Below are 16,264 nucleotides of genomic sequence, written 5' to 3' on the forward strand. Positions count from 1 at the left end.
ATTTTTTTTTGCCCCTGTCCCCATATATATGGTCACCCAAATAATATCGCCACGACATTTTCCCGGCGAAATGATTACCTGATACCACTCAGACCATAGCAAAAGAATCACAGAAATGCTAAGTAGACCAACACAAAACAATCAATACAAGATATATACAAGACCATTGGGGTCTAAAGGGTTAAATGCATGAAAAATGTCCACAACCTAGATGGTGAGAAAACAGGCAGTGCAGATAGTCTTTAGACCCCTTCGACATCGACAACACACCTAACTATGAGGCAGTCCAAACCCTAAGAAGAGAGGAGCCTTATGCTCAATAGTACATGTAGTGCAAGTGCATGCGGTTGTTCCAATGGGCAAAACAGGGTCTCTTCAGGGGTCTGTAGCAGCTCAGCAAGGTGGATGAGGCGATGAAGAATAAGTTCCCACTATTCAGGGAGGACTTCCACTTAAAGGCAGAGGCAGTTCCAGAGTGTGGGATGGAGTCGCTAGTTCGCACTAGCAGTGGAAAGGAGAGGGACCCCCAGGGGCCACTCGTGCGTAATAATGGATGGAGGTGGTAGGGGCCACCTGTCAAGGTTAGGGTTACTCACCGGCCCCAGGCACACTCTGGATCAAACTTCACCAGTCGAGTCCACTTCAGTTGCGGGTTCTACTGCGGCATATGACGGCTCTGCAGCTTTCAGTTCCAAAGATACAGTGAGGATTCCCAAACGGGACAGTGGCGATTTCTCCGCTCTGGGTGGATGAATCGCCCTAGTTTCACTGCAGCAGGCTTCAGGGACAAGAGAGTCACAAATGCAGAGAACTTGCAGAGGTCGGTGCCACGGCAGGGCAACACGGTAACCGCATATGGTCCAGTCCTGGCGCACTCGTCTCACTTCAGACCTGGGAATGCCAAGTGTACAAAATTCGGTGCGAGAGTGCCGCAGACACAGGGCTAGCAGTATACCAGGATTCGAGGGCCTCCTCGAAATGACGGCAGAGACAGAGCAAAGGTCCTGCATAAGCTGGTCAGCCCACTGGTTGGCCCAGGGACACTTCCGAGAAGGCTCACTTGCAGGTTTTTTTGAAGGTGCCGAGAATAGTTTGGTTGGTCCCACTATTCTAATGGGTCAAAGCGTCTTCACAGACCTTCTAGGACAACCAGATACAGAGGGGTCCCACGAGACAACAGCTGGCTCAGGGTGCCAAACCTTCCAGCGGTTCACCAACGGCTCCTCGACTCGGCTTCTTAGTTTCAGGATACTTGGCTCCTATCCTTCGTTCAGTGAGAACTCCTGAGATCGACATGGTATGGGTGTTTTCGGCCTCTTCCTATCCAAAGTTCCCTTTGCGCCAAAATGGAGAGGACGCAACGGGAGATCTTCTCACAAACACACACTCCATACGTGGACCAATCACGGACCACGGTGGTCCCAGTCATTCATGGCACTCCAGTCTCTCTGGCACCCAAGATGTGTATTGGGGACAGACACCCCAGCTCACATCCTGGAGGCACACACACAAGGCATGCAGAAGCCCACGAAAGCTTGGCGTTTTGTGGGAAATTGCATGTCCAAATAAGAACTGGCCTGGGTTGGCTCAACCTGGGGAAGGCAAAGGGGCAAGATGGCCCAAGGCCAGGACAAAGAACCTCATGGCATGGCCATTTTGGAGCCAGGCCACCTATTTATGCCAAACACGGTTAACGCGGGTAACAAGGCAGGAAAGGGTTACAAATAATGCGAAAAGATAGCTGCCACATGCCTGTCCATGACACATCTGCACATCTCACAAAAAGTCCATCAAAAGTATCTAGGGTCATTGCAAATGACTATAAGACCGAAGTACACTGTACTGTAAGGTACATTGTGTACTTGTTACGTGTTGCACAAAAGTTGCAACATTAGAAAAGGACTAAGGGAAACAAAGTCTCCCAGTACTGACTCTTTTAAGGGCATGTCAGTTTCCCCATAAACTGACATGCCCTTGTCTTGGTGTCTAAACAGCAGCAAAAAGTTTGGGGGTGTACAACTCGATGGAAAATTACACATAAAATGAAATCTTTCCTAACAAGATCCATTAGGCAATGTGAACATACAGCTCAGTTCACTCAACCACACCCTGCGACCACCGGCATCATTGTACCACTGAAACTTTCAAATCAACATAGACCCTCCACACCTAAGTACATAGAGGAACTTAACAGCAAACTCACCAACCACAGAAGATACAAGTTCAAGAGAAAATCCCACCAACTAGAAGGCCTTCCAGGGTTCAAAATTGCTGGGAGCTATTTAGCTCCTGCTTGGAGTCCAGGAAAGCCTGGTTAGCTTGAGACAAACAGTAAACAGAAGCTACGTTTGGCTTCCCAGCCCATTTCATGCCTTAAAAACATACATATGTGACATTAACTTTGAGTTTTGGTAACGAAGTATCAGGGCACATCTAAGACACATTTACAAGAAAAGAATCATACATAATGGGCAAGAAATGAATGTCTGCCTCTCCTGTAGCACTTAGATTTGTGATGCACTCACTCCCGGACCCCCAGCAGTAGCTTCTGCCTACTGGGTTATCCCTGACAGCCAGGAGATGGTTTTAGCTCCTGCTCATTAAATCTTAATTTCGAACCCTGCCTCAACACATCAAGAGCCCTCCAAGCAGCACACTCATCACCACAGGCAAAGAAAATTACCAAACAACAACCATTGCTAAAAAGTCCAAAAAGAGCAGAGCAAACTTCCAAACCGCGAAGCACTGTATCAACCCTCTGCCAGACCCCAAAATACCCCCATCCACTGACTAACGCAACACCATCTACAGCTAAATTAAGGCAACACACTGACAGCTCCAAACACACCACAGACACCCAAGCATACCAACCTGCAACATATCAAGATGGACCGAATTCCAGAAAATGACTCCAGATGACCTAACCAACACTGTTGCAGCCCTCAACCCACCAACTAAAAATACAACCTTCTCCCCCCTCCATTGTAAAGGTCATCAAAGCTGAAACACTTACACCATGCCTCAGAGACAGCAATGCATCTTTCCCAGAAAAGTAGGTAGATCCTTCTCCTGCTGAAGAAACAGCTGCTTGACTCAGATGACCTGGCCTACTATCGTCCCAATCACACATCTACCCTTTCTGGGAAAATTGATTGAGAAGACAGTCACAATACAGTTGCATGAAAGGATCACTGAACAGAATCTCCTACAGGACTACAAATCTAGTTTCCAACCATAATGCAGTACAGAGACTGGCATTCAAGTTATCAATATCACTCTGCACATCCTGGATAAAGAGGGACCCTTACTTTCTTGTCATTCTCAACCTCTCTACTGCCTTCAATACTGTGGGTCAAGAAGCCCTCAACAACATACTCATCCTGTGCATTTGCTTCTATGGAACAGTCATGCAATAGTTCACCTCGTACATCGCCAGCAGACCAACATATCCAGATGGGCCCCGTCAGATCCCAGTACCGCCCAGTAACCTGCAGAGTTTTAAAAGGCACAACCCTGTTTTCCGTCATCTTCCAACTCTACCTGTAACCGCTGTGGGAGCTGTGCATCAAAACTGACATGATAAAACAATACACAGCACACCACTTTACCTAAAGATAAATTGTATAAAGACATCCATCAATTTGCCTACCTGAACTGAAACGCAACCCCATAAAATCCAAATAAATTTTCGTAGGAAATCAGAGCTAGCATGCCGAAGTCTACAATTGGCTGACTGACGTGAACCTGAATGGATCCCAACTCAGCTCTTAGCAAGTGCAAAATCTCTTGACTTTAGTATCAACTGTGACCTCTGATGAATCGCAGGTATTTGTCCCTTCTCCCCCAGGGGGAGCTACCCCCTTTGAAGATAGGAAGGTGAGCCTGCTCCGCAAGATTCTCCCTAGGTGTATGGGCAAGTGGGACCTCAATGGGAGTGACTCCCCGAAAGGGGACAAGGACTCCTGTTCCGATGAGGAAACCCCTAGATCCAATAACATATCTGCCTATTGGACAGCCAGCTATGAAGACTGTTGTTATCCTTCTATTTGGCTTCCAGCAAAGTGGGAACAAACCAGGCATACAAAGAAAAAGGAACATTCTCTTTAAAAAGAGACGTGCACATTACTGGGATGAGAAACTCTTGGAAGTAGAGATAACATGGTAAGCAGTGAAAGCCCCCTGACTTCATTATGTTTTGGAGAGGCAGAACAGAGCAAAGTCGCAGAGCCTGGGACTTTCTGAGAGGCAATAAACATCAGATTGAGATGCCGGTGCGCCATTGCCTGAACAGGAAACAAAGTCGCACACCAGGTGGTGGCATTGTGGTGGATGACACCGAGACTGCCCGAAGAGGGAGTACTCCGAGCTCCCTGCTGATCGTGTCCGTAGACCACATCCTGCTGCTGCGGAGCTGAGAACGAGATGCCAACGAGACTAGATACATAGAAGAGGAATAGGGGAACGGAAAGCCCGACTGTAGCTGGTATGAGGTAGCGTAAGAACAGGAAAGGTGGGAGGCTTCAGGGGCAACATATGAGAAAGAGAGAAACTTTGTCTATGCACATGAACGTCAAACATTAAATAAGAAAGATTTGAGTTATATGAAGTCAATACATTGTATGAGGAATAACGCTGGTATGGGAAACTTCAAAAAAGTGTAATCAAGAAGCCCCCAGGTACAGACCCTTAAGGAGAGGAGAAAGCCTATCACAAACCAGTGTGAGAAGTGTTATGAAAAGGGACTGTTGAGCGAACAGTATCAGAAGATGGACAATCCAGTATCAAGAAACCATAGTTGGCACAAAGATACTACAAAACCTATAAGTATATGGGAGGAGCTACACAAGCTCATGAAGGAAGTCTCAATAAACCATTAGGGAAGAGAACTGAAGGAAGCACATATTCTAAAGAGAGACATTTGAGTAACAATAACGCAGGATATAAGATATTGATTGGAAGTGAAAGCAGCTGGAAGGAAGGCAAGAAGATAACCACGAGAGAAGAGAGACATTCTTTTGGCCCCCTTTTTTAGTTATTCACATTAGTGGTAGTGTCATGTAGAATTAGGACTGAGGACAGTTACATTTGGACTTCCTGACAAGCACCTTAGTTGATTTAGATGGGTAGGATGATTCCTTTATTAATAGGGAGAGATAGGCCTTTTACATATAATTTCATTAAAGAGAAGTAACATGTCCTTAATGTATGTGACTCCTTCTTCCAGCCCGCCACACCTCTTACTCAAAAGACACATTGCAAGAGGACCCAAACTCCGTGGCACCAGTTTCGCTCCTCCAGACTCCCATTTCCGTCCCTGAGTTTCAGAACCTTTGTCCATCTCCAAACCGGACGGTGGCAACAGCATACTCGTCGGAATCCCAGATACCACCTTGGCCCCTCCGAAAGCCATCCTTGATTCTGCAGCACACCTCAAAGGATTAATAAAGTTTGACAACATCAACCCCATGCACTGGCTATCCCTTCAAGCATGCATGCATTGTGTTCAAAATAGCCTACAAGTCAGTCACGCCCAAAACACCACTGTACTTGGTGGAGAATCTCACCATCACTACAGGCTAGCACACCAGCATGAGCCAAAACATCGGCAGTCTGGAAACAAAGAACTCCAATAGTGGAAAACACAGAAAATATGCGTTTTCCTGTTATGAACTCTGGCCCTTAAACCGATGAACACCTATAAGGTTGTCCTCGCCATCCTACACTTCAGAAAGGCCCAGAAGACCCTCTTCTTCTAAGAATATCTAGCTAATTGTTGATTGTTGTATTAAATATGGTCGTGGAGCAAACACATTCCATAATTTCATATATTTGAATGCAACCTATTTTCACCCAGTGAGCAAATAATCCAGTGGCAAAAATGTATTGTAAAATTACTACAAAATCTAAAGAGATATTTCCTTATAACACAGGTAAATCAAACTGTCTAAAGTTCAGAAGTGAATCAATTATCTGGAGGCAGCCCAACGTCAAGTTTGGGTAATATAAATGTATTAAAAGGTGTAGTGCAGGATGAGCATTAAAAAAAACATTGAAAATACTAATAGACCTGATGTCTGTACAGTGCACGATGTTATATCGGGGGAGGTTTGAAGATGTGTGATTCTGGGTGTGTGGTTTTTTGATGTAAAAGGACAGGTGCCTTTACAAGAAATTCTGTACATAAGGGCAATAGGAGTAAGCAGAGCATTGTGCTTTACAAAATTACATGCATTAATAGGAGCAAGTTAACGAGATGAGAATCAGATTTTCTGAAGGAGAATGATATTAGTGGGAATATGGTTATATGATTCCCGGTTACAGCGCTGGGTGGTTGCTACGCCGTTCAGCGTTAAAGTAGTGGTAGACTCTGTGTCCGCTGTGTATCCTGTTTCGAGTTTTCTGGCACCTTTTTCTCTTGGTCCTCCTTGCCATTCGCCCCCTTATCCTGCCTTCCAGCTATTCTGTACTCCCCTCTCCTGGCCTCCTCCTGTCCTCCTTGTCCCAGTAGCAGGTGTTTCCGGTCCACAGACTTTGCATCTCCAGAGGTCCTCTAGTCCGGCTGCCACTCTACTTGACCAGGACCCTATCTGACAGGGCCAACAATATCTCTGCCTTGCAAACCTTTATAGAAAGTTCATTGCTAACTTCTGAAAGCAGGTCTAACCAATCACATATTTGCTAAAAGGGGTGGGAGAGGTTTAAATGGTCGCAGGCAGCAGGAATGCCTTCCAAAGACTCAAGAGAGATTTCACACAGTGTCAAATTCTATGCCAACCTGATTCTTAGTGACCCTCTGTGGTCGAAGCGATGCTTCTGAAGTTGCCATCAGTGAGGTTTTGTTACAGAAGCAAGACGACGGCATGGATCACCCATTGTGTGCCATTTGAAGACCCTCCTCCCCAGCAAGAAGAACTATTCAGACTTGGAGAGGGAACCAATTGCGCTAAAGGCTGCTTCCCAAGAAAGGACCTTACAGCAAGTCAAGCTAGATGGGCCTATTTATTTGCGCAATTTGACCATTTCCAACCTACCTGCCCAGAACACAGAAAGTAGTGACCAATACCCCATCTAGGAAACACAAGGAATTACTTGACCAGTCCATACCACCTGAATTTCATTGTAAATGTTCCACCTTCATGGAATATGACCACTATCGAGATTGCCATTGACTGTTTCACAATGATGCCACATTTTGGCTAAAGTACCGACTGCACTAAAAATTGCTTGTTTGTTAAGGAAATCTATCGTCTACACAGGCTGCTTTACTCTATTGATTCGATAGAACACCCCAGTATATCTCCCAATTTTGCAAACACCTGTTCAAGAATCTACACATAGAACAATGTCTATCTTCTGGATATCGTCCACAATCAACAGTAAAAACTGCGAGGGTAAACCAACTTCTAGAACAATGCCTTGGCTGTGATAGCCTGATAACTTAGCACACCTATTGCATCTTTACAGACACCTCATAATACTGTTCCTGGGCCTTTCCGATCACTCTCAGGCCAAAAGCCTGGTGTATCCTCCACTTATGCCCGGATACTGAAAAAGGGGATGACTTAATAGTGTTGAACTCTAATCTACCTTTGGATAAGAGAAAAGTGTACAAACAGTAATGCTCCATCAGTAGCATTGAAAGCAACTGGCTTCAAGCCTAGAGTTACAGAATACTACCAGCTACTCTAAAATCCAAGACTGCTCTGTGATGATTCCTGCAGAGTCCTCCCAAAATCCCTACCTACACAGGTGGCTAGGGGAAAGCAGCCGGTACTTGATGCCGACCCTGGGGGTGGTATTAGCCAGGAGGATCACCTGGGAGAAGGGCCCCAAGGGAATAGGAAGACTCTGTTGGGAGGGACGCTCTATTTCTCTTCCTTCGAGTAGGAAGTGTTAGTAATACTGGAATCTGTACTGGGCTGTTGCTAGAAAAAGCCTTTTATTCCCAAAGCTAATTGTATTGATGGTGGGACTAAAAATCCCCCCTTCCAAAATTATGCCCATGCATAAAGGTGAAAACTCCTATGACAAACAGAAGAAGGTTAAAAGTGAATCTTTAAATCTTGACAGCTTGGATTCTGAAAACACAAAGCAAAAGCCTCCATTAGATCCTTATAACAATTCTTTAGAAAAGGTAATTAAGAGTAAAGAGGAATTTTGTAAACCTATTCCCAGTAATAAGAGTGAATTGAACACAAGTTCCACAATGCCAAAAGTACTGGGATGTAGCAGAGGGATGCAGAGGCCCAGGATTGCAAGTTTCAAGTTCATTGGGTTACTGACCCACACCTGAGGCAGACTGGGAGGCATAAAAGGCCCCCTAAGGTGCAGGCCATAGAGAAGAGTAGCAGTGGGAGGTGGAGTGGTTGCAGTGACTCCATATTGCAGTAGAAGTTGCAGGTGAAGGAGAATGGAGACGAGGGACCCACTGTTGTTTGCAGTACGAATACCGGTTCTGAAAGGGTCTTTTCCTTAAGAGACCCGATTGCAGAGATTGTACAGCAGGAAGTGTTATTGGTAAAAGTTTTCCCCCTGAAGATCGTGGCTGCAAAGGTCGGTCAGCGGGAAGCATTAGTTGTAAAAGCTTACCCCTGAATATTGAGGTTGCAGAGGTAGTGCAGCAGGAAGCGTGAAGTTGAGATGGCCCCCCCCCTGCCGCCGAGTACACAGGCGCAGGTGGCAGGTGAGCATCAGAGAGCCTTTGGAGTACGGAACGCACCTATCTTAATCAGCGCGGGCTACGGGAACCAATCAATGCAGCTTTCTACGTCGCCCGGAGCAGAAGAAGCAGTCAACTCGAAGGCAGCGAGGCGAACGGACGCGCACATCTAATCCCGGTGAGTTCACTTGTGTATTGTGACTCGGGAGTGCTCCATAACCGCCCGTTGGCCCGGCCCGGGTATTTTGAATATCAAATTAATAAAAACAAAGCAAAGTGGCAGAAACATTAGCATTATGTATGCCGAATTGATGTGAAACAAAAGAATAATTATTTTGCATACCAAGCGGGCATGAAGGGGTGAAAGTGGCAATATACGAACTGGAAAGCAGACCAGTAGAACATCATTGTGGTTTTAAAAGGTCAGAATAATTGCCAGCAGCACAAGGGGGCAATATTGCTAGAAACAACTATAAACAACCAGTGCCAAAGCCAAAAGAGAGCAAAGACATGTACTGGTAAAAAGAACCAACATTGCCAAAGCCAATAGGAGCCAATTAAGAAGAAAGATGTGTATAGACCCTATTGTCAGAGAAAGAAAGAAGCAATAGGGGAAATTGACCTACATAGGCATTGCCTAAGCCAAATAGCAGAAGTGAGAATACTATTGGCAGATCTTGGTTAATGCAAGAAGGGGAAAATAAAAGTGGCAGGAATGCTGTCCTTCTGTCAAAAGGTGTGGCAATCAAAAGTGTGGAACAAACATCATCAATGTGTCTCAAGGTTTTCCCAAAGAAGAAGTTGTGAAAAACCAGAGGGTGTCTCACAGCCTAGTCCCTGGGGATCCCGTACTCAGTTGGCCATAGCTTTTGGATCCCAACCTTGGGGGTGGAAAAGCAAGGGAGGATCACCTGGGTAGGGGGTCTTTGGGGAGTGGCAGTGAATCACCTGATGGTGAGACATGGTACCCCCCTTTTTCATTAACCCAACTAACCCCTATCCCTGCTTATTTTATGGGAAACACCAAACTCCCATAATTCCTCCCCACATTGCATTGACACCAATACTGAGCCGAGGAAGAGGAGGAATGAGGCCAGAAGGATTACCTCTACAGACTTGCAATGGCTCTATCCCTCTAATGAGATCAGGCAGAGACAGGCACCTAAACCGAATTACATACCCCTGCCACTTGTTAACAGTCCCTGGCAAGATAACAGATGGCGTGCACAGGCACATTGTGCGAGGCTGGGTGCGAGAAGGACAGCTCTTTCGGGTTGATGTGAATCAGTCTATGGAAGTTGGAAGGTCAAGGGGCTGATCGGTTGCTGCAGAGAACAAGAGAGCCAGGCGAGAATTCCATCCTTTTGGAAAGCTGTAAGCATTCCAGGACCGAAAACAAGTGAGCAGAAAAGAGAAACCTCCCAGGCGATTGACTGAGTTGGGGAGGAGCAGAAGAGGCCTTGGTAACAGCCTTGAATGCTATGGGAAAAGCATTGATAGGAGACTAGTTAACATGACTGGTGAGTTATCGAAGGCAAACAAAAGCTTGGTTTGTGTAAAGGGCAAAAGAGGCATGTTCTCCTTGCACTACCCAGAGCCGCGCTGCCCTGGCTGCACTTACTCAGAGCATTGCTGCCCTGTTTTCCCCTCCCCTCTCCCTTGACCTGTCCCCCTCCCTTTTCCCTTGCACTTCTAATTCTTGCACTTGCACGAGCTGAATGGCACAAGGTCTAGTAAGATAGTTTGTCTTGCCTTCTCTCTGTCTTCCCTCCCTTGTCGTGTCGCGCCTAGAAACACTTGTGTACAGGCGCTTTATAAATGACTTATCATATCATGTGACCAGAGTTGAAGGTTACACGTGTGCCGATAAAACGCGTAGTGAAGAGAACAATAATTGAATGCAGAGAAAAAGATACAAAGTAACAGAGTGGTCCTGCGAAGCGGATTCACACCTTTCGAAAGTCTCTGTGAAATGTTTTGAGTAATGGAAAGCAGGAAATGAAGGCAAGAATGTAACTGCTATCCCGAACCATTAATTGAGTGAAAATCGATTAATTGAGTGAAAAGCAATCGATAGGAGCTTTAAAAACCGCCAAGAGGGAAAAAGTAAAAAGAGGACATGAATTTTGAAAGATGCCACAAGGGCAAAAGTAAAACTACAAGTACCAAGAAGTATTGGTGTTGCATGTGAACTTTGAAAGATGCCAAGAGGGCACAAGGTAAGAGAATAAGAAAACAACAAGTACCAAGGAGCATTGGTATTGTGAAGATTGTTGATTGTCAAATGGCTTAAAAGGAGGTTGAAGTAGTCATGCAGAGGTCTATGTAAAAATCCTTGCAGTTTCGCAAGTATTCAACAGTAAGAGAGAAAGACAGGCTTCAGCCCAGCGGAGGGAAGCCTGTGCTAAACCGTGGTAGAGTGAAATTAAGTGTGGAGGACAGAACGTGGGGAAGTGAACCCCCACAAAGAGAAAGACAGGTTCGAGCCTGGGGGAGTGAAGCCTGTTCTGAACTGTGATGAAGTAAAGAGCTGAATGTGAAAAGAGAGGCAGGCTCGAACCCAGCAAAGGGAATCCTGTGTTGAATAGTGGCAAAGTAAAGGCCAAGAGAAGAACTGTGTATTTGAGATAAGGCGGATTACGCCTAAATAATTGATTAGACTGTCAAAAGCTTGAAGCCGAAGACTGAACTTTTGTATTGTACCAGCAACCCAGAGTGAGCAGGACTGAAAGAACTGTGCCATCTACCTATCCTTTTAAGGAAACTCTCGAGATCCTGTGCTTCTGACAAGGGAGTTGTTACCCAAACCATTCTGACATTTCTTTTAAGACACTATTTTTCCTTTTTGTATTCCCTTTACACATTTGTCACTTGAGAAGGAGGACAAGGTTAGGTTTTCTGAATATAGGCATTTTAATGTTGACAAAACTGACTTGGACTTGTTCGTTGTTTATTTTATGGTTGATATTACTCCCATTTTAGAGTTAGGGCCAGTTAGTACTTTCACCAACCCCAGTAAACTACAAAATAAAGGTTTTCAAAACTTGCATCCATTGTGTCTGTGTCTACTGTTTATACCATGCCTTCTGTACAAAGTCAGAACTAATATTGTGAGGAGTTAAAAGACGTTAGAAGTTGTGTAAAGTAGAACTGTGTCACAGAACTACTTTTAGTAGTGTTGAAAGCTTTACTAGCCCTGGCAGGTGCCTACACCAGGACACAAGGATTCTTAAGGTGAGTGGGCCAGGCAGAAGTCTTTGAAGTATTGTTAAAAGTGATAAAGAAGAAGTGGCAAGGCCACGAAAGTTAATGATAAATAGTTGCGGAATCATCCTGACAAAGTAACATTGCAGATGCAATGATTTTATGCACTGTTGCAAAGTTAACCTGACAGAAGTATTTTTGTTGATACTAAAAACCTGTGGAAGTACATTTATTTTCTGAGAAACAGTTGTGTGGAACTCTACTACAAGTGGACAGATAAAAGGCCAGTAGAACATTCTGAACTGTTGGTCAAGTCCAATTGAGAGACTTACTAGAATTATACTGGAACTCTGTTGTAAGATGGTATTTCCTTATTATTTTGAACTGTTGCTTGAAATCCTGATTGAATATGGGGAGGGGAGACTCACCCAGGTTACAAGGAGAAACAATTACCTATAACTGTTGACCTTTGTTGTGTCCCAACTGTAGTATGTTATCTTATTGAGTTTATTGTATGTACAAATGTGAGAGATGGAATCCTTTTGATAGAGTGTTTCCTTTAGTTTATTTTAGACAGCAAAGTCCTCGCCAGGCTAGGGATAGTGAGACATTTATCAAACCCTTTTTGAGTTTAATAAAATGGCATATTTTGAAAAACCCTCGCAAAGTTGTCTGCCTCACTTTTCTGACCCTTCACTTAACTGAGCAAGTAATGGACACTTGGAAGGGTTATTTAAATAGGTTCCATGTCATTTCATCGCCTGCCTTTTCATCACCAGGCGTTTTAACCTGCACATTCCATCGAATGTTCTCATCGTTTTTTCCTTTCTTTTTTTGGGGGGTGTTACCCCACCAAACCCCGCTCCCACACTTATGTTTTGCCATTGCCCACCCGCCCAAACCCTTATCTGCCCTTTCACACCCCCCCTTAAAAAATTCGATAGCCTGGGAATGAAAAGGCAGACGATGAAAGGACGTCGTCCCATTTAAATAAACACGTACCAGCCAGAAGTACCTGGCTTGCCCATAGAATGCCCAATTCACATTTCTTTACAAAAACAGGCACTTGTTGAGCACAGTATTTGGAGACAGTTTGCTGAAAGCCAAGCTATCAAACAGTATAAACCTGCCTTATAATCAACCAGGAGGGCCAAGCAAGCAGCAAGACAAGGCAATGTAAAATACAGCCTTAACGATGGCAGCCAAACTGCAAATCACGTAATTTAATAAATACTCAAATATATATTTTAGAGCTAATGGGACAGATTTCTTTTTGTTACAATTTTAATGAATTAATAAATGAGCAGTTAATGGCTATGTTTTGAAACTGTTAGATTTTATATAATGGGTTTATTAGCAAATACTTAAAGGGTATTACCTTAGCATATGCAAGCAGAATAACGGTCTCTAAAACTTTATTAATATTGGTTTGATACATTTTTTGACAAAAAGTCGCTAAACAGACTACTCAGCCTCACGTTACCAACCAAAAATAGACCAAAGACTCTAAAATAAAACAATATCCAGTTACGGTTATATACTTTAATTAAGGGAAAACACCTAAAATGCAGAAGATGTATGTGGTGGCACTCTGGGTATGAATCAGAGATCAAAGGGCTAGAAATTGCAATAATGTCAGTTAAAAAAGGGATATGTTCGTTAAAAAAAGGTGCCACTATCATGCCCCCAAGTAAGTGCTGTACTGGGCCTTTTTATGCATTGAAATCTTGTAAACATGACATCTTTTATCTTTCCATTAGTGTCATTTACACACAAGTTGAAAGCAGAGGGCAATGCAGAGGGAAGGCGACTTGCCATGACCCAGAGCGCTCCTTTTGATCCTTATCTGCAAGGAAGAAATTGCAGGACATGAATGAGTGGTCTGAAAAAACATTTTTCTCTGGGCTGTGTGCTGTAAGGGATCACGACTAAGACTGAGGGTTGGTTATAGGCGTATTCTCAAGAAAATAATAAAAGTATTGCGAGGAATCCTATCCCTAATCCTAAGAGGGCTTCCCCGGCCTCAACAAAACGAAGGGATGTCTGTGTCAGGATGTTAAAGAAAAGAGCAAGGGATTTCTGTTAGAGCTTGTAGAATTCTTTCAAAGTTCTAAACGTAAAGTTCCAGGGTGCAGAAAAAAGGAATAAAAGTTCCACAAGAGAAGTTTTACCCTTCCCCTAGATTACTCTTGGTAGTTTTAATGTCACTTTATCACATTTCAAGTTTACTCTAAGGGGTGCGAGTCCCCCTTGAGTATCTTTTAAGCATATAGTTCCTTTAAATATTCAACTTGATACTTTGTATCTCTATTAGTACAACAGGGATATGGCCCTTCCTGTTTCCATTCACCGTTCCTTTTCAACCCCTGGTGTACTCTCTTGCCAGGTGTGAGGAACCTGAGCGCTCCCATCCTTCCTTTTCCACGAGATCCTATGCTCAGGTGGCCAGGGAAGGGCCATCGCTTTTGGATCCCGACTCTGAGGGTGGATATTCGAGGGAGGATCAACTGGGTAGAGGAGACTTGGCGAATGGAAGAGGGATGTCCTTGGGTAAGAAGCAGTAGACCCCATTTCCATTCAAGATGAACCTTCAGTCCAAGCAGGCTTTATGGGGTATTGTCATTCGTTAGCATTTTCTGCCCTTCAAGATTATCCTGTAAAATCCCCTCAGTGTATTTACACTAGAAAGAGGATAAATAGGACAACGTTTTCTCATTTAGGGAAGGTAAACACATATGGTTCCATGTCATTTCATCACACGATGGAATTTCACAGGTATTATCTCCGTGAAAATTCCATCGTTTTTTATTTAATTTTTGGGGGGGTTCCCCCCGAAACCTCCCATCCACTTTAATTTTAGTTTTATTCCCGAACACCCTCACTCCATATATATATATGTATATATTATCCATGTAGTTATGGTTAAGTTGGTGTTTCCATAGGAAGAGCATTTTTTAGGTGGCTTATAACTTCGCTCCCTCTGAACGAATCCTCACTAAACTTTGCAATAAAAGTATATGGCCCACTCTGAATTCTTTTGCAAAGTTTGGAGAGGTTTGGTCCAGGGGGGGCAAAGTTATAGGGGGGTCCCAAAACTTTTGTTTTTTCCCATAGACATAATGGGAAAAAACTTTGTGCACGCCTACAGCCCAAACCACTGGATGGATTTACACTGAATTTGCGGCAGGAGCGGGGGCTTGGTCCCAAAAGAGTGCTTTTGCAAATTTGGTGTAAATCCGTCCAGTAGTTTTTTTTTAAATGACCAAAATGTAAGGCAAAAAAATTAGTGATATCTCCGTTCGCTTCGCGGACGGACTTCCCTGTTCGCTCCGCGGACAGTGCCCTGATTGGCCGAGCGGCTTGCGCGATGTCCGCGGACACCCGCCGTGTTCGCTGATTGGACGGCGTGGGGCGTGGAACGTGTCAGAATTTTGGTGGCACCCGCCATCTTGCATTCGCGGACGACCGCGGACAGCGAGATGAAACTTGGTTTAAAAATTGTATTTAGTGGAGTGTGTTGGTGTGTAAGAGTGTTTGGGGAGGGTGGGGGAGTATGAGATAGGTGCAATGTTGTATTTTTTTTATGTGCTAGATGCTTTTGTTGTTTTCGATTTGTCTGCGGACAACACGGCTGTTCTGAAATGTTCGTAAATAAACAGAATGGATTCGGTGTCAAGTTGAAGGTGTTCTAAGAAGACGTGTGGGGTCCTGGAATGTTCGCAGGGGGTATCCTGAAGACGTTGTCTGTATTGTTCGTTGTCAAGCTGAAAGTGTTCTAAGAACACTCGCGGTGTCCTGAAATGTTCGTACATAAAGAAAATGGGGGTGTCCTGATGACGCTGGCCGTATCGTCCTCTGGCAAGTTGAATGTGTTCTAGGAACTTCCTTGTGTCTGCGGACATTAAAATGGTTGAAATGCTTGAATCTATGGGTGTGATATGCTGCAGTGGTTGTGGCCAGGGTATAGAATGTTGGGTGCATGGCCATTTGGCCATGCACCCAAGACTCTATGCCCTGGCCACAACCACCGCAGCATATCACACTCATATGCCATGAACCCAAGAGTCTATGCCCTGGTCACAAGCACCGCAGCATATCACACTCATAATGGCTTATAACTTTGGGTCAAAAAGAAATTTATAAGAAACAATGTTATAAGCCAGTATGGGTGTGATATGCTGCGATGGTTGTATTTATCATGTTATACTTACTATTTGGTTTAGTAATGGGAGTCCATGTTTTTCTTGTTCATTTCTGTGATAAAAGAAAATAGCATGTTAGTATTAGTATTTTATAAAGACTTATTACATTGTACAATCACAATTTTTTCTTTTTTTTGACCCTCGTATTTAGTAGATGACAAACCAGAGTACTGTCCAATTTGCTCAGTTTCTGTGTTTG

This window comes from Ambystoma mexicanum, chromosome 6q (assembly GCF_040938575.1).
Source record: "Ambystoma mexicanum isolate Mex_15411 chromosome 6q, UKY_AmexF1_1, whole genome shotgun sequence".
Classification (NCBI taxonomy): domain Eukaryota; kingdom Metazoa; phylum Chordata; class Amphibia; order Caudata; family Ambystomatidae; genus Ambystoma; species Ambystoma mexicanum.